At 37.5% G+C, this 26,245-nt stretch overlaps 1 protein-coding gene and 1 pseudogene across 7 annotated transcripts in view; one reads left to right on the plus strand and one right to left on the minus strand.

Moving 5' to 3' along the window:
• The window catches only part of ILRUN (inflammation and lipid regulator with UBA-like and NBR1-like domains), a 111,915-nt gene that overhangs the window by 83,875 nt on the left and 1,795 nt on the right, over positions 1–26,245 (minus strand). The window lies entirely within an intron of this gene.
• LOC122753458 lies at positions 18,654–19,062 on the plus strand (annotated as a pseudogene).

The raw sequence follows: 26,245 nt of genomic DNA on the forward strand, positions 1-26,245 counted from the left end.
AAGCAGAGTGAAATGTACTATATACAAAATAACAGCAATAGTGGGGGATGATCTGCTGGGAAGCAAGTGGTTGTTTTCAGCAAGGCAATGATCCAATATAACCCTGAGGGACTTATGAAGACTGCAACCCATCTACAGAGAAAGAACTGATAGTATCTGAAAAACAGATGGAAACACATTTAAAAATTTTTTTTTCATTTCCTCTTTGACAATTCCTTAATCTGAAGTTTTGGGTTTTTTTATTGTTTTCTCTCACAACTAGCTAATATGGGAATTTTTCCATGACTACTCATATATAACTTATTTTGAATTGATTGAGTTCTTGTGGGTGGGGGGTGGTAATGGAGGGGGGAAGAGAAGTTGGAACACAAAGTTTTTTAAAAATTGATGTTAAAATTTTGTTTTTACATATATTTTGGAAAATAAAATTCTATTCAGAATAAAAACAAACAAACAAACAAAAAAGAAAGTTAATTCTAGGGGCAGCTAGGTGGTGCAGTGGATAGAGCACTGGCCCTGGAGTCAGGAGGACCTGAGTTCAAATCTGCCCTCAGACACTTAACGCTTACTAGCTGTGTGACCCTGGGCAAGTCACTTAACCCCAAATGCCTCACCAAAAAACCAAAACAAAACAAAAAAAACAAAGAAGGTTAATTCTGTCAGCAGTACACAAGATTATTAGAATGGGAAGACTATTTAGGAAAGGCAACATGGCTGGAATCAGGCAGATCTCAGTTCAAATTCCATATTACATACTTAGTAGCCCATAAAGCCTTAACAAATCACTTAAATTTTCTGTGCCTCCTTTTCATTACTGATTTATTTTTTCTTTCTTTTTTTTTTTAAGTGAGGCAATTGGGGTTAAGTGACTTGCCCAGGGTCACACAGCTAGTAAGTGTTAAGTGTCTGAGGCCGGATTTGAACTCAGGTACTCCTGACTCCAGGACCAGTGCTCTATCCACTGCGCCTCATTACTGGTTTAAAAAAAAAATGAAGGAAATTTAAGTCAGTAAGGTTTCTACTGCTGGCTGAAAATCTATAACAATAAGAAAGCTGTTTCCAAATGGCCTAGACAGGCAGCACTGAGGGCCTTTACTGGATTGGTTTAACACTGGAAATGCTGAAGGGTATGGATGTGAGGGATATTGTAGACATGGGATCAACGATACTTGTAACTGATGATGAGAGGTGAAGCTATGTGTAAGTGCCTCATTTGACAGGGCTATTCTAGCATCTATCTTCCTAAAAACATATAATATTTTAAAATCTGCTTTCCTGATGGTGGCTCCATTTCTGGCCCTTTATCTAGAATAAACTCTCTCCTTACCCCAACCTCTAAGAATGCCTAGTTTCCTTCCAAACTCAACTCAAATGCCACCTCCCACACAACCTGTCCTGATCCTTTCTACTGCTGATGCCTTTAGTTCTCAAATCAACTTGTGTTTAACTTTGTAAATACTTATATTTACAGATGTTGTCTCCCTATATAGAATGTAAGTTCCTTGAAGACAGGAACAGTTTCTTTTTTGTCTTTGCATCTGCAACATCTAACAGAGTACATGGCACTTGATGTGTGTTGGTTGGTTCTCAAAGAATGTAGTTATTATTTGTCCTTCGTTCTTGGAAGAGGACCATGACAGAATGAACTGGATTTTTTTTTTTTTAAGTGAGGAAGGGCTATTCAAAGTCAGTAGCCTCACTTTCTCTTCCAGAGACATCTAGGTCCAGTGGCAAGATACATTATCAGGATAACTGAAGATGGCCCCAGATGTTTAAGGCAACTGGGGTTAAGTGATTTGCCCGGGGTCACACAACTAGTGTCTGAGGTCACATTTGAACTCGGGTTCTCCCAACTCCAGGGCCAGTGCTCTATCCACTGCACCACCTAGCTACTCCAAAGAATGTTTTAATAATCTAAAGACATGAGGCTATTGTGCAGCCTATAATTCTTCGGTCTCTCCCATTCCTTATTCTAGAATATTTTCCAACATAATTTTTGCTATCCTGACATGCCTATTTTTGCAATCACGTCACAAAGTATCGGAGTATACACAAATACTCAAATGAATCTGCCACCTCATCAATGAGGATGTTCCCCTCTAATGACAAAGATCACAACTTATTACATGCCTGTCCATGCTATGCAATTATTGTCCATGTCCTCTCCTAAATTTTCCAAAGGGAATTTACCCAACAGGCCGGAGGCTTTCCTCACTTTTTCCTGAAATCACAAAGACACCTGTGATGCACACAATCTGTTAACCTATTGTATCTTGCCAGCTGACCAGTGCATCTTTTTTTTAATCTTCTATTACCCTGATGACATCTTTTATCCCTTGTTCTCTGAAGATCCTCAACTGTTATATACCTGATCACACTTAAAATGTCCCTCTCTATTGCTCTCTAAAGGACAATCACTTTCAACTAGTCTGAGACTTGTATTCTCTCTCTCAAAGCCAAACACCACCATAAGAATTAAAGAGAGGGGCAGCTAGGTGGCACAGTGGATAGAGCACTGGCCCTGGAGTCAGGAGGACCTGAGTTCAAATCCAGCCTCAGACACTTGACATTTACTAGCTGTGTGACCCTGGGCAAGTCACTTAACTCCAACTGCCTCACCAAAAACAACAACAACAACAACAACAACAACAAACAAACAAAAAAAGAATTAAAGAGAAGTTTTATTTCCCCTGATTCTTTGAAGCAGGGGAAGGATAGGAGAAACTATGTATATGGAACACTGTATAATATCAGGGGTTTTTTGATAAGATGAAATGTTTTAAAGAATTGATTTTTACTCTTTTCTATTCTTCAAGAGATAGTTGAGGAGTTGGAAGAAAATATAAGAAAATGTAGATAAATAGAAAAACAAAAGCCTTCAATAAAATTTCCTTAGGTCTATTTCTGGTAAAGTTTAGGTTCATTAATTGATCACTGAAATTTGAAATCCAGCCCATTCCTTCTCCTGTGCGATTCTGGGCCCAACTTGTCTTTTTATACCTTCTGTCTCAGGAGGTACTTACTAATGAACAATTAATTTCTATAGGTTGTCCAGCCACACACACATCATAATCTGCATTGGGCAAAATGTACAGCATGAATAACATTCTTTATCTACTTGGTCTTTTCTGTGCAGCTAATCAGGCCACACTCTTGAGAAAGTAACAGCTCCCTTCCAGGGCTTGATGATGCCACTATGTCATGCACAAACAAGAACATCTGGAGGACATGACCAATGACAGAAAATTCCTCTTCCACCTGGACTCTTGGCTGTTATCTCCATCACAGTGATGAATCCCTTAAGCATATATACCTCTCCCTGTTTTATTCCTCATCTTATTTTTATAATCAGTAAGTGAAGACCATGTCTTTTAAGCTTCCAAAGAATCCTGAATGATTTTGATATGTCAATGGGAGACATAAATATTTAAGTACCATTTTTTCTACCAAATCAAATGCTTTTTTGTAATTAACAAATGAGCACAATGAGATTCTGTATTCTACACATTTTCTGGTTAATCATGTGAGGGTAAAGATATGGTTTACTATGGAATGTGACTTGTGAAAGTCTGACTACTCCTAACTAATATCTTCCTCAAGGATACCCCTCAATGTATATGCTGATGTCTCAAAAACTGCGAACAGAGGAGGCAATTAAGTGACACATTAGATGACCTGAATTCAAACCCAATCAGAGACAGTTAATACTCTGGGCAAGTCACTTTGGTGACTTTGGTCTAAGTTTCCCCAACTGTTAAATGTGGATATGCTGATACCTACCTACTGTGGTGAGGATCAAGAGCTATTTGTAAAGCACGGTTGTCTCTTTCCTCATTTCCTCTCCTCTGGAAGAGTACTGTACTTGGAGTCAGGAAGTTGGAGTTCAAATTCTGTGCTTAGACACTTACTGTGTCTAGTACTGTCTGTGCAACCCTGGACAAATCACTTAAATTCTCTCAACCTCATTTCTCATCTGTACAACTCAATATAGTTCTCTCCAATCCAAAATCTATGATCTTATGATAAGAAAGGATATGAGTCAGTAGTTGACATTCTCTAAGTTGTCTGGGGGGGGGGGGGGCAATGAGGGTTAAGTGACTTACCCAGTGTCAGAGGCTGGATTTGAACTCAGGTCCTCTTGAATCCGAAGCTGGTGCTTTATCCACTGCACCACCTAGCTGCCCCCTCTAAATTGTCTTTTTTAGGTATCAATAACATTCAAAATATTTTTTCTACACCTTTGGTACTTTTCCCCTCCTTTGGGTACCTTGTGAGAACTTTGTGTCACCAACAGCACAGAGCTCCTTTTGTATACTTTGTCCGATTCAACTATTTTTCTTCAGTGTCAATTTACCAACTCTGAAAATATTTCTAGAACTATACTGTTACAATCCAACTGTGGTTGCTCTACTGTGTGACAGTAAAAATAATTTGCTCATCTGTTCCATTTTTTTCTATTTGTTGTCCTCTTCCTTCTATCTTCAACCTTAAATGTCCTGGGGGTGATTGCTTAATTGGGTCTCCCACCAAACCTTCTTTAAACTGATTTTACCCTCTACTGCTTCTGTCAGCTTTATGAGGCAATTCAGTTCAGAATTTTTTGTTCTGTTTTTAACTTTCCCAAGCTTCTACCTAAAATAAAGATCTAACTTGTTAATACCAACATTCTTCCTGTGTTGTTGGATGAACACAAACAATAATACTACGGTCTTTGAAGAACTTAAACCAAGGCACACCCAAAGGGAAATGGAAAGGCGCAAAGTAAATTTAAATAGGATGCAACACATTATAAACAAGGAATCACTAAGGCAAAACAGTGTAAAAGATGAAATCAAAGAAAATTGAAGGGGAAAAAATGGTCTGGTCATATGTGGAATGGACAGCTTCTGTACAGCACTATGTCCTCTATATATCACTGTTGTTTGTCCTTCATTCTCAAAGAAGACTGTGACATCAGGGTAATGTCATGATCTGCACTGAAGGAAGGGCTGTACAAGGTCACTGACCTCACTCTCTCTTCCAGAGCCATCTGGGTCCAGTGGCAAAATATGCATCAGCATGACTAGAGACGGCCCAGGATGTTTAAGGCAACTGGGGTTAAGTGACTTGCCCAGGGTCACACAGCTAGTGCCTGAGGTGAGATATGAACTCAGGTCCTCTTGACTTCAGGGTCAGTGCTTTATCCATTGCATCATGTAGCTGCCCCTTTTACTATCAAGAGGAAACAAGGAAAGATTACAGGATGCTGAGTAGACTTACTACAGCAAACTTCAGAGAAGTCACAGTTGTCACACAAGATGGTCAGGCATCTGCTTTCCTAATCAGAATACCTACAGTGAGGAGTTCTCACATCCATCTGAGTACTGCATAATACTCAAATACACTAAAAAAGAATTATGCTTCCTCCATCTGATCAATCCATAAATAGTCCAATTTGGGAGATTCAAGATTTACTCCATGTTGGGTTAGATGAAGGGTCAGCAAACTATGGTCATAATAGGACTAAATCCAACAACAAAATGATCCTCAAGGTAAGAATTGTTTTTACATTTTTAAATACAATAAAATTTTATTTCAAAATGTAAAAATGGGGCAGCTAGGTGGCACAGTGGATAAAGCACTGGCCCTGGATTCAGGAGGACCTGAGTTCAAATCCAGCCTCAGACACTTAACACTTACTAGCTGTGTGACCCTGGGCAAGTCACTTAACCCTCATTGCCCTGCAAAAAAAAAAAAAAGAATTTAAATAGGCACAGGAATATTCAATTCTCATACCTAAGAGGTGCTAATAAAATAAAAATTACAATATTACCGAAGTCAATTTATAGATAGAATGCTATAGCAATCAAACTACCAAAAGGATACTTTATAGAGCTAGATAAAATAATAAAAAATTCATTGGAAAGAACAAAAGATCTACAAAATCAGGGGAAATAACGGGAAAAAGTAGGAAAAAAGATGGAATAGCACTTCAAGAGTTGAAATTATTTTAGAAAGCAGTAATCATCAGCATCAATTATTAATGGCTAAAAAAAGAGACTCAATAGAATAGGTTAGACAAGAAAGATTCAGGAATGGCAACTCAAGAGTTCAGTGCTAAATAAACCCTAAAATATAAATTATCTAGGAAAGAACTCCATATTTGATAACAATGGATAAGAAAATTAGAAAAGCAATCTGGCAGAAATTGGGCTTAGACAAATATACTACATTCTACAACAAAGTCATGACCTGAATATTAAAGAGCACACCATGAAAAGAGAGAAAATCATATACCTTTTACAAATATGGGTATGGGGTGAATTCTTAACCAAAGATAGTCATTTTTATTATATGAAATTGAAAACCTTTTGCGTGAACAAAAATAATGCATCTAGGAAATAATAAAAGAAAAAACCTTTGTTTTAAATGTCTGTGATAAGGATTTGACATCCAAGATACATTAACAGCTAATAGAAATATATGACTTCAACACAGGAAGTGATCAGCTAGAAAATAAGCATTTATTAAACCCTAATTGTGTTGTCAGCTGGGAATACAGCATACAAACAATTATGTACAAGCAAGCTACATACAAGACAAGTCAGAAATAATCAATAGAGGGAAGGCGCTAGAATTAAAGGGGAATTGGGTAAATTTGCTTGCAGAAGGTAAAATTTTAGCTGGTACTTCAGTAAAGACAAGGAAGCCAGGAAGTAGAGATAAGGAGGGAGCGCATTCCAGGCATCAGAGCAGTGAAAATATCCTAGTCAGGAGTGTCTTGTTTAAATAACAGCAAGGACAGGGCAGCCAGGTGGCAAAGTAGATAAAGCACAAGCTCTGGATTCAGGAGGACCTGAGTTCAAATTCAGCCCCAGACACTTGACAGTTATTAGTTGTGTGACCCTGGGCAAGTCACTTAAACCTTATTGCCCTGAAATCAATCAATCAAACAATAACAGCAAGGAGGCCAGTTTCACTGGATAGAAGAGTACTGAGAAGGTGTAAGAAGACAGGAAAGGAAGAGGAAGGAGGCAAGTTATAAAAGGGCTTTGAATACCAAATAGAAGATTTTATATTTGATCATTAGAGTCACTAGAATTTAATGATTGGGAGGGATGGAAAATGAAGGGAGGATGACATGGCCAGACTTGCACTTTAGGAAGATCACCTTGACAGTTGAGTGGAAAATGAACTGGAGTGGCGAAAGATTTCTGCCAAGGAGACCAACCAGCAGGTTATGAGAGTCTAGGCATGAGGTGATGAGGACCTGCACAAGGGTGGTGGGAGTGTCAAAGGAGAGATGGGAGAGTATGCAAAAGATCCTATATAAAGGTAAAATCAACAGGTCTTAGCAACAGATTAGATTCAGATAGCAGGGGTGAGTGAGGAGTCAAGGATGACACAAGCCTAGATGACTGAGAGGATGGTTGCCAAAAGATAGGAACAAGAATTACAAATCATTTATCATGCAAGAATGTTCCAAATCACTACGAGAAATGCAAATTCAAACAGCTCTCAGGTTTTACCTCACACCCAACCAAATAGCAAAGATGACAAAAGATGGGAAGTCAATTACAGGGGTTACAAAAAGATTAGCACAGTTGGCAGAGCTGTGAATTGATCCAACTATTCAAAAGCAATCTGTAATTATGAAAACAGAATGACTCAAGTGTCCATAACCTCTGACCCAGAGATTCCATTGCTACATATATATACAAATGACATATATATATATGTATATACTTATGTACATACACATGTGTATTTACATTTTTTTTACCTCAAAGAGGCCAAAGATAAATGTGCCTTAAAATATTTATAGCAACACTTTCTGAAGTACCAAAGAACTAGAAAAAAGTAGATGCTCATCTATTAAGGAATAGTTAAAGCAGTTGTGGTACATGAATATAACAGACTTTCACTGTGCTATAAAAAATTATGTATACAGAAAGACATATGGGGGCACCGGCCCTGGATTCAGAAGGACCTGAGTTCAAATCCAACCTCAGACGCTTGACATTTCCTAGCTGTGTGACCCTGGGCAAGTCACTTAACCCCCATTGCCCCACCAAAAAAAAAAAAAAAAGACATATGAATTGGCACAAAATGAAGTATAGAACCAGGGAAATAATATACATAAAGCCAAGATAAATGGAAAGAAAACAACAAACGAAACTGAATACTATAAAATTATGATGACCAAGACTAGCCTCAAAAAAGATATAAAAAGGCTACTCTCTCCCTTCCTCAAAGATATGGGAGACTATAAGCATGAAACACTGTAAATGTCAAAGATGACTGATGCATGCTAAATTTTCTTTTTTCTCTTTTATTCTTTGTGGAACAGGATGATTCCCTGGGAAGGAGAAGGCAGTACACTGTGAAATACAGTTAACATAAAAAAACAAAAGAAGACTAAAAATGCATTTAAAAAACAAGGGATGGATCACCAACAACTGAAAGAAATCATTACCTTTTTTATTTTACTCATTTCATTTTGGGGGGGGGCGGGGGGGGCGGGAAGATTTTTTTGGCAGAGCAATGAGGGTTAAGTGACTTGCCCAGGTAAGTGTCAAGTGTCTGAGGCTGGATTTGAACTCAGGTCCTCCTGAATCCAGGGGCGGTGCTTTATCCACTTCACCACCTAGCTGCCCCAAATTCACTCATTTCTACATCCCTTTCCCCTTCCAAAAATGAAAAGCATTAGCTTCTCCATGTAGGCTCTAAAACAAAATTAAAAATAGGCTGGATGAATGAGAATCCTATCTCAGAACTAAAATAAATGCTGTATCTTGTCTATCCTTTCAAAATATAAAATGTTTAATGATGTATTTTTAAAATTTCTTTTCATCTAATCCTTTCATTTAAAATCTAAAAGAGAAATAAACTATATACACAAACACATGGCATATAGGTGCCAGAGAATGTTTAGCTCTGGACAGGGTGAAGAGAGGAACCTTCAAAAACAAAAACAAAAACACATATGAGTCAAAAACATACATGGGCCAAAGACATGTGAGCATGGCCTAGAAAAATGGATTAAGGCAAAGGTACATTAAGGGCCCAAGACATTCTCAGTTAGGGAACAGCAAGAGTGATAATGGAAAAGTACAATACATTTGGGAACTGGCAAATACAGACAATACAGAGGACTGTAAATATAAGGTACAGTTGGCTGGAGACAGATTATGAAGGATCTTGACTAAAGCTAAGTAGTTTGAACTTTATTCAATAGATAGTGGACATCATTAAAGCTATTTAAGCAGGATAGGAACATTGAACAGAACTATGCTTTAGTAAAATTACTCTAGCAATAGTTGGCAGAATTGGAAGGAGGGAGAAATAACTAGAGATCAGGTTATAGCAATAGCCCAATTAAAAGGTAGGCAGAATCTGAACTAGGCAGCAAGAAGGGAAAAGAATAAATTCAAGATATTGTGCAGAAAGAATCTGTATAGGACTTGGAACTAACAGACTTAGAGTAAGGTGGAAAGATCAAGGAGACACAAGGAAGAGTCAAAACAAATGCAAGTTTTTGGACTCCAGTGACCAGGAAATTAATACTGGTCATTACCAGAAATACCTAAGTAAGGGGCAGCTAGGTGGCACAGTGGATAGAGCACCGGCCCTGGATTCAGGAGGACCTGAGTTCAAATCTAACCTCAGACACTTAACACTTATTAGCCATGTGACCCTGGGCAAGTCACTTTAACCCCAACTGCCTCACCAAAAAAAAAAAACAAAAAAACAACCCTAAGTAAGAATGAATGTGTATAATGCACTACTATTGTGGTGTAAGAAATGATGAGCAGGCAGACTGCATAAAAACCTGGAAAGACTTACATAAACTGACGCTGAGTGAAGTGAGCATAAGCAGGAAAACATTGTACACAGTAACAGCAATACTGTGTGAAGATCAACTGTGAAAGACTTAGCTCTTCTCAGCAATACAATGATCCAAGACAATTCTAAATGACTCTTTTTTTTTTTTTGCGGGGCAATTGGGGTTAAGTGACTTGCCCAGGGTCACACAGCTAGTAAGTGTTAAGTGTCTGAGGCTGGATTTGAACTCAGGTCCTCCTGAATCCAAGGCCAGTGCTCTATCCACTGCGCCACCTAGCTGCCTCAATTCTAAATGATTCATGATGGAAAATGCTTTCCACAGCCAGAGAATTACCTGAATGCAAACTGAAGCATACTTTTTTGTGTTTTTTCTTTCTCATAGTTTTTCCCTTTTGTTCTGATTCTTCTTTTACAAGACTAATGTTGAAAATAAGTTTAAGGGGGGCAGATAGGTGGAGCAGCGGATAAAGCACCGGCCCTGGATTCAGGAGGACCTGAGTTCAAATCTGGCCTCAGATACTTGACACTTACTAGCTGTGTGACCCTGGGCAAGTCATTTAACCCACATTGTGGGGGAGGGGGGTGTTAACATGATTATACATATACAACCTATATCAGATTGCTTGCTGTCTTGGGGAGGGGAGAAGGGAGGGAGAAAATTTTGGAACTCAAAATCTTATAAATGATGAAAGTTGAAAATTATCTTTATATGTAATTGGAAAAATACAATAGCATTAAGGGGGGGAAAGAAAAAAGAATGAATGAATACAAGCAGGGGTAGCAATAAGCTCTATTTGGGGCAAGTTGAATTAAGAGCTAGAGGAACAGCTAAGTGTCCAACAAACAACTAGATACATGGTCTTGAAGAATGAAGAGAAAGGTCACAGTTGAAGAGTAAGACCTGAAGAGACACTTGCATATAGGTTCTAAATAAAATTGTAAAAGTGAATGGTATCGACAAGAACATGTAGGTCAAGTAGAGAAATTCAGAGATAGTTCTTTCACTGTCCTGACAAAAACAAAGTACAGAGAACCATCCCCAACCCCCAATGCAAACAAACAAAAAAATCACAATTCCTCCAAAGAGACATAGAAAATGGACTAAATTGAATTCTGATCAGGAAATTCAAGAAAACAAAATCAGTGAGTCATTTTTCCACCGTGTGTTGGCATAGGGAGACAGAGAAGTCTGTGGACAATGGGATGGGATCTGGCCAGAAACTAGTGGGCATGGAACATTCTAGGCCTAGAGAATGGCTATGCACATGACAAGGAGGAACCCTAGTTCTGAAGTGGAGGGGCCTGACCCTTGTTGTCAGGTATAGAAAGAGGTGCCAAATGGCAGCTCTGTTGCTCATACTCAGTTCCAGGTCAGATTCTAGGCAAACTGAGGAAGGGACCTGCACTTAGAGGAAGTAATCCATGATGAGGAGGCGGAGTGGAGGCTGGCTGTGTAGAGCTAAAAACAAGTTCAGAAGCAAGCAGTAGCTCAGATCTCAGGATCCGGAATGGTGTCACAGTTCCAACCTCTAGTCCAGTCTGAAATCTGCAGAATAATCAAGGTGGGAATCCCAGACTAAAAGCAAACCTACAGGTCTGTCCCTTTGAACCAGCAGAGCTTCCAGCTGGCAGATAATAACTAAGTTCAGCAGTAGTCTTCTACTTGCACCCAAACCCAAGTCAGGAACCTGCAGACCTCAGAGGGTCATCAGTGTAATCAGACTGACTCCCCTGGATCAGATCACTGTGGGAGCACTGAAACCTTTCAAGTCATCAGCCTGAGTTACTTAAGATCCTGAAATAACATAACATTCAATACCTCAAAAGAAAGCAGCAGGAGGAGCAGCCTAGACATTCCTTCCACAAATGGACAGAGTGTGACAAAGTCCAAAGTCAAAAAGCAGGCTGGAAGAATAACCAAACAAAAAAAGAATCCCAACACAAAAAGTTCTCATGGTGACAGGGACAGACACAAACTCGGACGAGAATGACACCAAAAACAAAGCTTCAAAGAAAAACACAGCTTGGGCACAAATTCAACTAGAACTCCTAGAGGAAAAATTGGAAAAGAAATGAGAGCTTTAGAAGGAACTGAACGGAATTATCAGTTTGGCACAAGCAACAAACTCCCTGAAAATTAAAAAAGATCAAATAGAAGCCAATGATTCCATGAGATAACAAGAAACATTAAAACAAAGTCAAAAGACACAAAAAAATAGAAATATAAACTATGTCATAGCAAAAAACTAACCTGACATAAGGAGAAGTATTGTAAATCTTAAATTAATTTAAATTTGCTATAGTCTAATCTCTAATCTCTGAAAGCCATGGCCAAAAAAAAACCAAAAAAAAAAAAGGCCTAGGCATATTTCAAAAAATCATAAAAGAAAATTGCCCTGACCTTTCAGAACTAGATGACAAAGTAAAAAGTGAAAGAACCCAGTGGCCAACTCCTAAAAATAACTCCAAAATGAAAACTCCCAAGAATATTATAAACTAAATCCAGAGCTTCTAGTCAAAGAAAAAAAATACAAGGAACCAGAAAAAAAGAATTCAACTACCAAGGAGTATCACATATAATAATAGCCAACATTTATATAGTGCTTACTATGTGAAAGGCACTGTGTTAAGTGCTTTACAATAATTATATTATTTGATCCTCACAACCACCCTGGGAGATAGGTGCTATTATTATCCCCATTTTACAAATGAGGAAACTAAGGTAGTCAGTAGTTAAGTGACCTGCCTAGACTCTGTGTATCTAAGGCTGAATTTGAACTCAGGTCTTCCTGACTTCAGGTCAGGCATTCTTTTCACTATACTAGTAAGCCAAACTGTGAGAAAATAATTATTAATAATGAATTTCTAGGAGAAACCCAGACTTGTTAGTGTTAGCTGCTCTCTCCCCTTCCCTGGAAAGCAAACTGAGATGAGCCTTCAGCTTAACAAAAGGACTGCAGATTGACCTTTCAGATTAGCTAGAGAAAGAAGCCCACCCCCCAAGTCAAGTCAATCAATGGAACTGAATGATGCTAGCCAATTATCTTAGATCAGTGCTTTCCTGCCCCCTTCCTGGGATGCTTACTTTTCAAGCTGGGTATGTAATGGTATAGGCCTGTAAACCTGTGACCAGTGGGGAAGTCAGGGATATATGTGGTCAATACTTTATTAATGTGATCTTAATAATAAATGCTTATTGCCAAAACCAGTGCAATAACCATTAATTTATAAGTATCAATATTTTAGAAACCCCAGCCTAGTCCCCCATTATTTTAAATAACATAAAGATGTACCAAAAATATATTTATAGCTATTTCTGAAGAGGTAAAGAATGAGAATCTGAGAGGCTGTCCATCAACTGGGGGATGGTTGAAGAAGTTAAGGTATACAAATGTGATGAAATACTGGAAGGAATCCTGGAAGAAATGATGAAGGGGACAGTTTCAGAGAAAACTAGGAAAACCCATATGAACTGATGCAGAGTAAACTAAGGAAAACCAACAATGACAACAATGCTGTAGAGAAAAAAGAATTGTGAAAACTTGTGGAACTCTAACCACTTATGATTCCTGCAGAATGAGAAAGAGTATAGAGTTCTAAAAGCTAAAAATAGTTTAAATTTGTTTTCATATATATGTGTAATATTACTCAAGACTTATATTTTTGTACATCCTTTGTCTATATATGTTCATAACTATACATGTATATACATATACATACAGATATACACATGTATAAATGTAAAATGTGTATGTCATAGTAAATGCAGAAATGTGTTTTGACTAAACATGTTTGTAACAGGTGGCTTGTTTCTTTCCCATTCTCAATTGGGATGGGAGGGAGAAGGCAGATTTTTGCTGATTTAAAAAAATAAAATTTACTTAAAAAAAACCATATAGGAGGAAGAAATGTATGTCAAAGGCATGTAAGCCAATTTCTTTCGTTTCTTTTAAAAAATGTTTCATTGTCTCTAAGGTATCAACTCACACCTATCAGAGTGGCAAATATAACAAAAAAGGAAAATATTGGATGTTGGAGGGGATGTGGGAAAGCTGTTGGAGGAGTTAAGAAAAGATCCAACCATTCTGAAGAGCAATTCGGAACTATGACCTATAGAACTATGCATACCCTTTGATCTAGCAACACTACTGCTAGGTTTATTTCCCAAAGACATCCCCAAAAAGAGAAAAAGACCTATTTGTACAAAAATATTTCTAGCAGCTCTTTTTGTGGTGGCTAAGAATTGGAAATAAAAGGAATGCTCATCAATTGGGGAATGGCTGAACAAGCTGTGATATAGGATGGTGATGATTATTGTGCTATAAGAAATGACAAGCAGGATGATTTCATAAAGGCCTAGAAAGACTTGTATGAACTGATGTATAGTGAAGAGAGAAGAACCAAGAGAACATTGTGCACAGAGACAGCAATATTGTTTGATGAAGAACTGTGACTTAACTATTCAACAATACAATGATCCAAGACAATCCCAAAGGACTACTGATGACATATACTATCCACCTCCAAAGAAAGAACTGATATTGATGGAACACAGACTGAAGCATGCCATTTTTCACTTTTTCATTGTTTTCTTCAATATTTCTTGTACAAAATGACTAATAGACTAATTATGTTTTACATAATTGTACATGCATAACTCATATCTGATTTTTACCACCTAAGGCAGCGGGGAGGGGAAGGAGGGAAGAAGGGATAAAAAATCGGAACCCAAAACTAAAAATAAAAATGCTTATTACTCTATAAATAAATAAATATTTGAGAGAAGTGTTTCGCTGAAATTTTGTTTTTTACACCAATGTCATTTCCCAATATGATTTCCTCTTCAACCTTCACCCTCAAATAGGACCTTCTCTTATAACAAAATCTTGTCCTTTCCTACAAAAATCTATGGGGCAAAAACAAAGTTGATATGTTTGGCTACATAAGAACTCAATGGAAATTTAAGGTAAAGTAAACCAAGGATATAATAGTTGGGGGGGGGGGTTTCACCAACAATGATGCTAAGTCCCAAAACAATCAACTTTTTAAAATTCAATTTTATCTTATTTTCAGTTCAAAAATGTGATTAATTTACATGTCATACTAGAGCAGGGCCACACTAATCTCTATATCATTCCAATTTTCATATATGTGCTGCCAAAACAACCAGTAATCAACCCTGATTGGCCCAGAAGTGATGATTCTAATTCTTCCTTCCAACTAGAAAGTGTTTTATTTGGTCATTTGATACATCAACACTATGAAATTTTAAATTTGGATGCTTGTTCGTAGATGGGCTAAAAATTGAGAGGGGGGAGAGTTTAAATCTAATATTTTAAAGAAGTTTTAGAAATTATACTGAATTTAATTATTTTAGCTAAAAAAGAACAATTATATCACCTGTTAATAGATATAATGGAGAACCTAAGTTACTCTGAAATACTTCATGATACAGGTACTGAGAAGTCAAACTAGGTTTTTTTTTCTTTTTTCATCTGTGATAATACAGGCTGAGAACCTGAAAAATGACAAATATTGAACACTTACTGTATATATAACACACATTGGGAACACAAATTGGAAAGTTTTAAACAAGATAACCTTCTCTGCCCTCAAAAATCCCAATCTACTGAAGAAGACTCAATTACTTATATTCAATACATAAAAACAAACTCATAAGAACATGTATGGGGACAGCTAGGTGGCACAGTGGATAGCGCACCAGCCCTGAAGTCAGGAGGACCTGAGTTCAAATCCAGCCTCAGACACTTAACACTTACTAGCTATGTGGCCCTAGGCAAGTCACTTAACCCCAATTGCCTCACCAAAACAAAATAAGAAGAAGAACATGTATGTAGCCAACAAGCTAACCATGAGACTAAGTCATATGACCCCTCTGAGCTCCAATTTCTTCATCTATAAAATCAGATTGGACTTTTACATTCTTAAAACTCCCTCCAGCACTAATACTGTATGAGCGATTCCATAGCTTACCTATAATTATACAAAATATCAAAACATAAATGTTAATTAACTGAGAAGACAAAAAGTAAAGGCTAGAGAAGCCATTCAATCAAATATTTATTACTATGTGCAAGGCACTGAACTGTGTCTATAGCCAGATAAGTTTAGGAGGAAAAGCTGCATGGAGGAAATAAATCTTCATAAGGTAGAACCATATGGCAGAAAGTCTTAAAGCTCCTGCTGAGTAAGTTTGAATTAGTATCTTATATTAGCAATAAGAAGCCATTGCTAGACACAATCAAAATGAATTCACAACCATACCACCCCCCAAAAAAAACACACCATGTTAAAGTGTTTAACAAAAGGCCATGAGGATAGAAAATATGGAGGAAGAACCAAGTTGATTTCAGTTCCAATCAAAACACCGGGAAAAGAAAATGTCTCTGACTACATTCAACAAGTAAATAGAAACTTTTTTTAACGATTTAGGATAAAATGAAAAATATTTAATCAGTATGTTATCAATAACATAAAACAAGAGCACAAAATGTCATTTTTGTTGTATGCAGGTGTTTAAGAAGTGAAGGAAAAGCATTCTAAACAATAATTTGGAATTTTCCTCACACTCTGACTCAGAGATTCCACTGCCAGCTAAACAGGTTAGGTTATCCATAAGAGGTCAAAGACAGAAAAGTGCCACATATTCCAAAATATTCATGACAGCATTTTTGTGGTAATGAAGAACAGGAAATAAAACAAGTGCATATCAATCAGGAAACAGTTAAACAAACTATGGAAAATGCAGTGAAAAGCCTAGTGAGAAGCCTAGGAAGACTTCGATTAACTGAAGCAGAGTGAATAAGCAAAACTAGCACTATACATAGGACCTCAAAGGACACTGAAAGAGAAACCCACAAAGATGAATGCTATGTGACTGTGGCCAAGACTGGTCCAAGTAGTGAGATAATGTATCTTCTTTGCAGGTCAGGGACACTTCATAGACTGCCATATGTAGTTGGTATGAAGATCAGTTTGGATGAATTTCTTTATTTTTTTCCTCCTTTTTTTCTTGTTCCCAAGAATATCTCACTAGGCAGGCAGGAGCGAGGGGAATATTCAGAAATGAACGTTACATAAAAAGATAGCAATTTGAATTTAATAAACTGAAAGAAAACTTTGTATTTTCAGCAATGATTTCAACTTGTGAAAAAAAAAGGTTAAATTATTGCTACATGCCTCTCAAGTTCTAATATTTTATCACAAAGATAATTCTGTGCAAAGTGAAATCACTGTGGAGTAATTCGACTGAATTTCTGAAAGTACCTTGAAGCTAAATTTCTTAAAGTATCCTGCTTTAAAAAAAAAATGAAGCATAAATCCTCCATGAAGTTCTAACTCCCCCAAAAAATCTACACTAAGAATTTACTAAGCACCCACTAGGTTTTTTTTTAAAAAAAGGCTATCCTAGTCACTTAAGTGTAAAAAATGGCCCCGGGCCCTCAATAATTTACATATAAGCAGCTTAAGGATGTACACAATTTTAAGATAAAGAGCATGAACAAACTTCCATAGAGGGCTTCACACAGGTGGTGGCACAGGAGCCAAGTCTTGAAGGAAACTAGGAATTTTAAGAGAGGAAGGTAAGGAGAGAGGCCTAGTCTAGAGGCTGAGTAAAGGAACAAGGCAGGACAAACAATACTGAGTCTGGAGAACAGCCAAGCAGAAGGCCAGTTTGGCTGGAACACAGAGTGAATGAAAGGGAAATAAGCCTGTAAAAGTAGGCTGATATGAACTATAAAGAATTTTTAAAAACCAATGGTGTGTCTATATTTTGTCCTAAAGGCAATAGGATCTACTAAAAGTGCTTAAATAGGGAAGTGATAATCACAGTAGTGCTATAGGAATATTAATTTAGAACTAATGAAAAGTGAAGTGAGCAGAACCAGGAGAATATTCTACACAGTAAGAGGAATATTGTATGATGATCAACTGTGAAAGACTTAGGTACTCTGATCAGTACAATGATCCAAGACAATTTCAAAGAACCCATGATGAAAAATAGGATCCATCTCCAGAAAGAGAACTCATGAACTCGAGTGCAGATTCAAACATATTTTTTTCCACTTTTTTTTCCTTGCCTTTTTTTGGGGCAACATAGCTAATATGAAAAGTTTTACGTGACTTCCCGTGTATAACTGATATCATATTGCTTGCCTTCTCAATGGGTGGGAGAGGGGCTAGGGGTAGGGAGAGAATTTGGAACTCAAACTGTAAAAAGAAAAAAAATTTTAAGTCAAATAACTAATTGAGGAGGGGGTGATAATTTGGTAGCTGTGTGGAATATCCATTGGAGAAGGGAAAAACTAGAGGCGGGGAGACAAATTAGGAGGCTACAGTAATAGTCCAGAAGAGGTGATGAAGACCTTAACTAACATGGAGAAATACTGTAGAGGTAGAAATGACAAGATCTAGCAACTGACTGGATATGTCAGGCCCTTTCTGTCTCTGGGAGTCGCTGCGATTGGAATGACGCCACCTGCTGAAGACTTACTATAGGAAAGCTCCACCATGAGGAGAAAGTGCCTGAGGGCAAGACATGTGGCTTTTCTTTGGCGTCAGGAAGTTTGCTTGTGGGAGGAAGAGGGGGTGAGGACCCTGGTGGAGAGTAGAGCTAAAAATGTGCTCTCCCTTTGATAGATAGATGAATGTAGGCCTTTCTCTCTTCACCAAATTCTTATCTTCCTTAATAAATGCTTAAAAGTCTAACTCTTGCTAAAGCTTATAATTTATTGGCGACCACTCATTAGAATTTTAGCCCCTTACACCTGCCACCTGAGGTCACCCCCGCTGCCACATAGGCCCATGTGCAATGGATGGTCCTCCGGAACTGCTCCAGCTTTCAAGCAGAACAAGCAGACATACAGCACCGAGCCCAACAACCTCATGTCCCGAAACTCCTTCCGCTACAACAGGCTGATCCACAGGAAGACGGTGGGCATCGATCGCTGAAGCGCCGGGCAGGTCAGAGGAAGCCTGCCACTATCCTATGTGAGGACCACCATCAACAAAAATGCCCCGGCCCGCATCATCTACAAGAACAAATATTGGAAAGATCTCCGCATGGCCACTCTGCACTGGGCCAGTGCCATCCTGCAGAGCCAGAAGCCAGTGGTGGTGAAAAAGAAGCAAGCCGCCCACCCAAGAGCACTTAGGGGGCCAGACCTGCCTTTGGCTAATAAAGTCAAACTGGTGGGGGATAGGGGGGAGAAGTAAGGAGTCAAAGGACAAAAGCTAAGGTTATGAACTTAGAAGACAGGGGAAGATAAAAAAGATAATTAAGACATGGTTCTTGATTCATGGAGCTTATATAGCTGTGGGGTCTATTATAGCATAACATGCCTTGTATGTTCAGTATTAAATGAACAATTACATAGAGTAATACTCATATCCATTTACTCGTAGCTGGAAGGGCAGTTTATGGCAAAAAGGTGTTTTTTTCCAGCAGCAGTCTTCTGTTTCAGTTCTGAGCACCACATTTTTAAGAAAGACCAATTGAGAAACTAGACTGTCCAAGGGAGGGAAACAAGGATGGTAAGGGGCGTGGAATTCATGATACATGAGGATCTGTTGAAGGAACTGGACGTGTTTAGCCTAGAAAAGAGATTCAGGACATGATGACTATGGTCAAGTATCTGAAGGGCTATCATATTTAAGAGGGTTAGACTTGGTCTGTTTGGTCCTAAAGGGCAGAACTATAACCAACAGATGCAAGCTGCTAAGGGTCCAATTTATGCTTAATATCAGATAAAACTACCTGATTAGAGCTGTTCACAATGCAAGGGTGCACCTCAAGTAGTAGTGAATTCTAGAATTCCACCTCCTTAGAGGTCTAAAAGCAGCAACTGGATGACTACTTGTCACGTGCATTCTATTGGAGATACCTTTGTGTACAGGTTGTACTAGATAACCACTGAGGTACTTTCTAACTCTCACATTCTGTGATTCTTACCATGCCATTGCTACCTGCCTGCTGACTTTCCCACCCAAAAGAGTACAGACAAATATACATAGAAGAGGGCTTCTTTCTTTTGACTAATCCTTTTTTCTGCCCATTTGTTAACACAAAAATGTTTATTATTCATTAGACATCTAATGTGTTCAAAACACTACAGGAGGAGCAAGAAAGGAGTGTGGTACCAAAAACTGAACATACTATCTCAGATGTGTTCCAATCAGAGTATCACCTTCCTTAAAATCAAGACCCTAAGACTGACTCTCCAAATGCAATGCAAGACTGAATTGGATTTTTTGGTTGCCACGTCATACTTTTTACCCATTTTGAGTTTTCATTCCACTAACACTTCCAGACCTTTTCCACAGCAACTGTGACCTAACCACACACACCTTCCACATTCTGTATTTGTCAAGTTTTAAACTTTACATTTACCCTTATTAAATTCTACCTTATTAGATATGGCCTATTGAGTGCTCCTATAAAAATCTTTTTTAATCTTGATTGTCATTCACTGTGTTAGTTATTATCATATCATATGATAATTTCATAAACATGCCCTCGATGCCTTTTCTCCTATATAAAGTACATAACCATTCTTTAAAGCCAAACCAAATGTTGCCACCTTTCATGAAGCCTTCTCTAGTCTCTCAGCCCAAGTCATTTTTTAAAAATGTTTCCACCTTCAACCTAACAAAACATTTTCATTACATCTTTGAAGGATAAAAGGACAATAATCTGGAAAGACTAGGCATAGTCTTTCAGGAAAAACCAGGATGAAATAGAGCTTGAACTTTCTTCAAAGTCTAATATTTACTACTGTATATTCATAAATCTTACTATTATATATTCATAAATCTACTTCATACTTCAAATGGCTATGGTTTCAGCAACAAGAACTAGAGCTCATAAGACAAAGAAGCAAATTTGACCTCACAGTTATAACTGAGATGGTATCACTGAAACTCATAACTAGAATATAGCTCTGGACAGGTACACTTTATAAATCACATTAGGAAATCCAGGAAGCAAAGCAGGGCAAGCACTGTGGAAAACATCTGGGTGCAGGTCAGTAGAAGGAAAAACAGAAGCAATTTTGTTATTAGAATATACTACAGACCACCTAAACAGAAAGAAGAAATAAATGACTAAGTTTACTGCTGAGCGCGCGCTCTCTCGCTCGCTCTCGCGCGCTCTCTCTCTCTCTCTCTCTCTCTCTCTCTCTCTCTCTCTCTCTCTCTCTCTCTCTGGCAAGAATCAAAATAACTTACTAACCTTTTTTTACTTGTCTTAATGATAATTTCAGTCTTTAAAAGGTAGAGGAGCCAATAAGGGGAATTCAATTCTGAATTGGATTCTCACTATCACAAAAGAAATGATTGCTAGAGGGCAAATGATGGGATACCCTGGAGAGAAATGACCACTCCCCCTCCTAGAATTTGTGATAAAAGAGAGGAAAATCCAGTTGTAGTCTGATATACCTCCCTCAAAGTTGGGGGTAGGGAGAAAGAACAGAATTTCAAGGAGTCAAAGAAAAAAAAGGTTGAATCCTATGGATTAAAATTCTACCGAGAAAGCCTAGGAGAAATGAGAAATGCTCAAGAATAAAATACTTTAGACATAAAAGGGAACAATTCCAATGAAGAAAAATGGATATTATCTAAAGAGGCTGATATGGACAGACAGGTACCTCACCTATAGATTTTTTTTTTAAGTGAATGTATCAATGTGAAAAAAAATTGGGGTTTTTTTTTTACATGTAACTAGGGGAAAATGCTAAATAAATAATTTTTTTTTAAAAAGTAAACATAAAGAAGATGAATATAAGAATATGGCACAAATCCAAAGAAAAGGTCAGAAGTGCTAAAGTTAAGCATGTGTGAGGCTGGTGAGGGAAGCTAAAGCCAATGAACAGGAGTGGTGTGTTTTGAGCTATCTATACTGGAGAAAAACGAGAATGAAAGAAGAAATAGGTCATCTCACCTTGGAACCTCAAGCAATGATGATAATAGGCCAAGGACTGAGAGAGAACACAGCAGTTCGATTCTTATTTTGCTTTATTTTCTGTGCCAAGGTAAATGACCTTTGCACTGGAAATGACAATTAAAATGACTAATAGGGAGCTGATATCTGAGATAAGTGAAAGGGATAGTAAAAGCATTTAGTTGAACTTGATGGATTCAATTCACTGAGCTCCAACAAACTACATCCTTAGGTACTAAGATATTAGCTGATAGGATTGCTAAGCCACTGTCAGTAATATATTTATCTAAAAGACTGTGGAAAGCAGAAGAGGTACCACAAGACTGGAGAAGAGCAAATTTCCCAATTTAAAAAAAAAAAAAAAGGGAAAGAGAATACTCTACAAACTACAGGCTAATGGGCTTGGCTTTGGCTCCTAAGAAAATTGTAGGACAGATCATTAAAGAGATAGCTAGTAAAGGTCCATTAAGGGAAGTGGTGATTACAAAGAGTCAGCATGGCTTCTTCAAAAACAGGTCATGCCAGACTAACCTTATTTCCCTTTTTTTGATAGGGTTACTCAACTGGTAGATCAGGGGAATCCTGTAGCTACAGTATACCTAGATTCTATGAAAGCATTTAATAAAATGTCATCATTCTTGTGAAGATAGAGAAATGTAAACTAAACAGTACAACTAATGACACAAATTCAGAACTGAATGACCAACCAAACTCCAAGAGTAGTTGTTAATGGTTCAATATCAACACAGCAGGATATTTCTAGTAGGGTCCATCAGGGATCTGCACTTGGTTTAGATGGTGTGTTCATCAAAAGCGCACAAAGCTTAAAAAGATAGTTAACACACAGGATGACAGGACTAAGATCCAAAAAGATCTTGACATGCTGAGCACTGTACTGAATTGAAGATGAAATCTAAGAGGGATAAATGTAAAGTCTTATAATTAGGTTCATAAAAATCAACTTCCCAAGTAAAGAATGAGGAAAACATAGCAATTTGTCTAAAAAAGATCTGGGGGTTTTAGAGGATTGTAAACTCAACATGAGTCAGCAGTATGAAGTGGCAGCCAAAAAAGCTAATGCAATCTTGGGCTGCATTAAGAAAGGCATGGTTTCCAGGAATAAGGTGTCCAACAGTTCCGTTTTCTGCCCAAAGCCGGACTACATCTCTAGTACTCTATTCAGTTCTGGGCACTACAGTTTAAGAATGAAATTAATAAGCCAGACAATAGTAAAGGGCCTTGAGACCATGTTATATAAGGAACCAGGGGTGTTTATGTAGTATGAAGAAGATTCTGGAAGGACATGATAGCTGTAACAAGTTATTTCAAGTTCCAACTCAGCACAGGAAAAAGAATTAGACTTGTTCTATTTGGCCCCAAAGGGCAGAACCAGTAGCATGCGGTAGAAATTGCCTAGAGGGTAAATTCAGGCTTGATGTCAGAAAACCTTCCTATGAAAATCACTGCAGTTCAAAATTGGAATGGGTGGCTGGTGATCTTGGAGATCTTTAAAGACTGAATGACCACTAAGGTCATATAGTGGGGAATATCTTCCCAGTATGGGATGCACTAGCTAGCCACTAAGGCCTCTATCACCTATCCAATTCTGTGAAAAACTCATCTCAGTAAGAAAAGCCATTTCACCTTTGAGAATAGTGCTAAAAGTACTTTAAGTTGCATGGTTTATTTCTCATTATTCGAATTTTATTTTATAACCAGCATCATTTGGGAGATTCAGAAATACTATTCTTCAGCAGGAGACAAGAGGCAGTTAGCTATGGGGTACAGTGAAGAATGCTAGGGCTAAAGTCAGGAAGACCCAAGTTCAAATCCAGCCTCATATACTTACTCTCAATAACCCTGGGCAATTCAGATATTTACTCCATGTATGACCCTGGGCAAGTCACTCAACTTCTGTTTAGTTCAGTTTCCTCAAAAGTAAAGGAGATGGGGCAACTAGGTGGTACAGTGCATAGAGCACTAGCCCTGGAGTCAGGAGGACCTGAGTTCAAATGTGACCTCAGACACTTAACACTTACTAGCTGTGTGACCCTAGGCAAGTCACTTAACCCCAATTGCCTCACACTAAAAAAAAGGAAGAAAGAAAAGTAAAGGAGATAATAAAGCACCTACCTAGCAAGGTTGCTGTGAGGATCAAATTATATAAAGTGCCTAGCACAGAGTAGGAACTTTATAAATGCTTATTCACCCTCTTCCAGAAACCCCACTCCTCACATGGTATGAATGCCACAAAAATACTCAATAACAAAATGGATATTTGGTTACAATTCTGGGGGGTGCCAGACCCAAAAGTTCATCAAGAGGAAATTCTCTCTATCGGTGCATATTTAAAACTGCTCCTTATAAAACTTATAGCCTGGGGCACTAAGATTCTAAATTATACAAATATATACCCAAACCACTTTCTATATAGTTATCTTAAAGTTACTACCTAAGATAGATTTGACAGATCACATTAATTTAAATCACTAGTCATAAAGAATCGATTTAATACATTGTCTACAAAATGTCCATTTTTATTGAATAAAATCTTAATGTAATCTGTAATTCAGAATAACACTGGTTTTATTTTTACAAAGTAAATAGTATGCATGGTAAAACATTTATGTGGATTTTTAGATTACTTGTGCAACTACATCAGAGAACTGAATGCTTATCTTACAAACTGAAACACATTGCTTGCAAAGTCACTGAGAGGTGCAACCATCCAATGAAACATGTTACTACTGACCGTATGAGTATTTGTAATGAAACATCAAACAACATGAGGGCAAGCCTGTGTATTTTAAAACTTAAATGCTTATTTTAACAAAACATTCTAAATGTTTAGTAATTTTACCTAGAAATGATTTTGATTTAAGTGTACTGTTTCTGTTTCACCCAGGTCAAGAGAAACAACTTAAACTCTCACTATCAGTTTATACAGCTTAGTCCTCTTTTTCACTCATAAAATGGGAAGGACAAGCTTTCTAATCACTCTTATTTCCTAAATGATTCCTTTATTTTAGAATGAATTAACAAAAACAAGAAAACACTGCTTCTATCTGTACCTACAGAATTTGTTACTAAAAACTGGATTACCATTTCAGTAGATGCTGGTAAATCCCAAATGCTTATACTTTTAAAGAGCATACTTTTTTAAAGTTATCAGAAAACTTAGCTTAACGGTTCACCCTTCAACCCTTAAAATTGTTATAGCTAGTGTTACATAGTTACACAGAAGTATATGTAATTTACATATTGTCCCTACTGCAAGATCATCTATGACCTGAGATTTTAAAAGTATATACTCTTTAAAATGCTTGTTATTAAAAAAAAGTATGAGAAAATTCAATTAAATTTTTAAAGCCCAATAATTCTAGTGACTTAAATTCTTATTTACACTATCATCTATTCTTGACTTTTCATAATACCTAAAAACAAACATTTCAGATGCTAAATAAACACACATCTCCCTCCAGGCTCATAAAATTCATTACATTAGACAACAAGGTTTTCTAACGACCACATTAAGCAGTAGACACTTGCTCTGACAGTCAGGAACAGCCTGGTTACATACTGGCTTTGTGACCCTGGTTAAGTCATTTATCTTGATAATTATAATTCTAAACTAAAATTCTAAGTTACAGAAAAGTGACCCAAACTGGTAGAAGGTGTTTCCTCACTTGAGAACTCCCTAATGCAATGAAAGTACAAACTAACCCTATCCTATTACTAAAAATAAAGACTATCATGAAACCACTAAACTTAACAATAGCAGGATTTAAAGGGCAGCACTCACACACTGCAAGGTTGAAGAAAGTAATGATCCATCCCAAATGAGATCACTGGATTATATCCTGTGCTACTATAAACAAGCTGAGAAGTAGAGGGAGAAACGTCCAAAAGATGCTTCTTCCATAAATAGATTTTCTTCTCAATTTTTTCATTTGACTATTCATTGAAAACTTATTATGTAAAAGACACTAAGCTAACGGCTGAAGAACACCCAAAAGAGTCCCTGTCCTCAAGGAGTTTACTTAAACACTTGATAAACAATGAAGGATAGTATATGACACATGCTAAACAGCTGTACAGACAGTGAGGGCCATAGGCATTCAGAGGGAGAAAGGAAGAGAATCCCTGTAGGCTGCAGCACCCATGGAGAAATAGCCATATAGACAAGAGTCAGGAAAACTGGATTTTCATCCCAATTCTAACAGGTGCCAGAGCTGTGATCCTACCAATCAGGTGACTTAGTTTCTCTAAGATTCAGTTTGCTCATCTACAAAATAGAGATGTTAATAGCTGCACTACTTAACATACCAGACTGTTTTTTTAAAACTACTCTGTAAATTTTAATGCACTACACACGCATTATCAAATGATAATACAGAAAGGACACAAAAGTAACATCTCAAAAGCTGATGTATATTCTACATAGGAAGAGAATAGAAATAT

The sequence above is a fragment of the Dromiciops gliroides genome, chromosome 4, assembly GCF_019393635.1.
Source record: "Dromiciops gliroides isolate mDroGli1 chromosome 4, mDroGli1.pri, whole genome shotgun sequence".
Classification (NCBI taxonomy): Eukaryota; Metazoa; Chordata; class Mammalia; order Microbiotheria; family Microbiotheriidae; genus Dromiciops; species Dromiciops gliroides.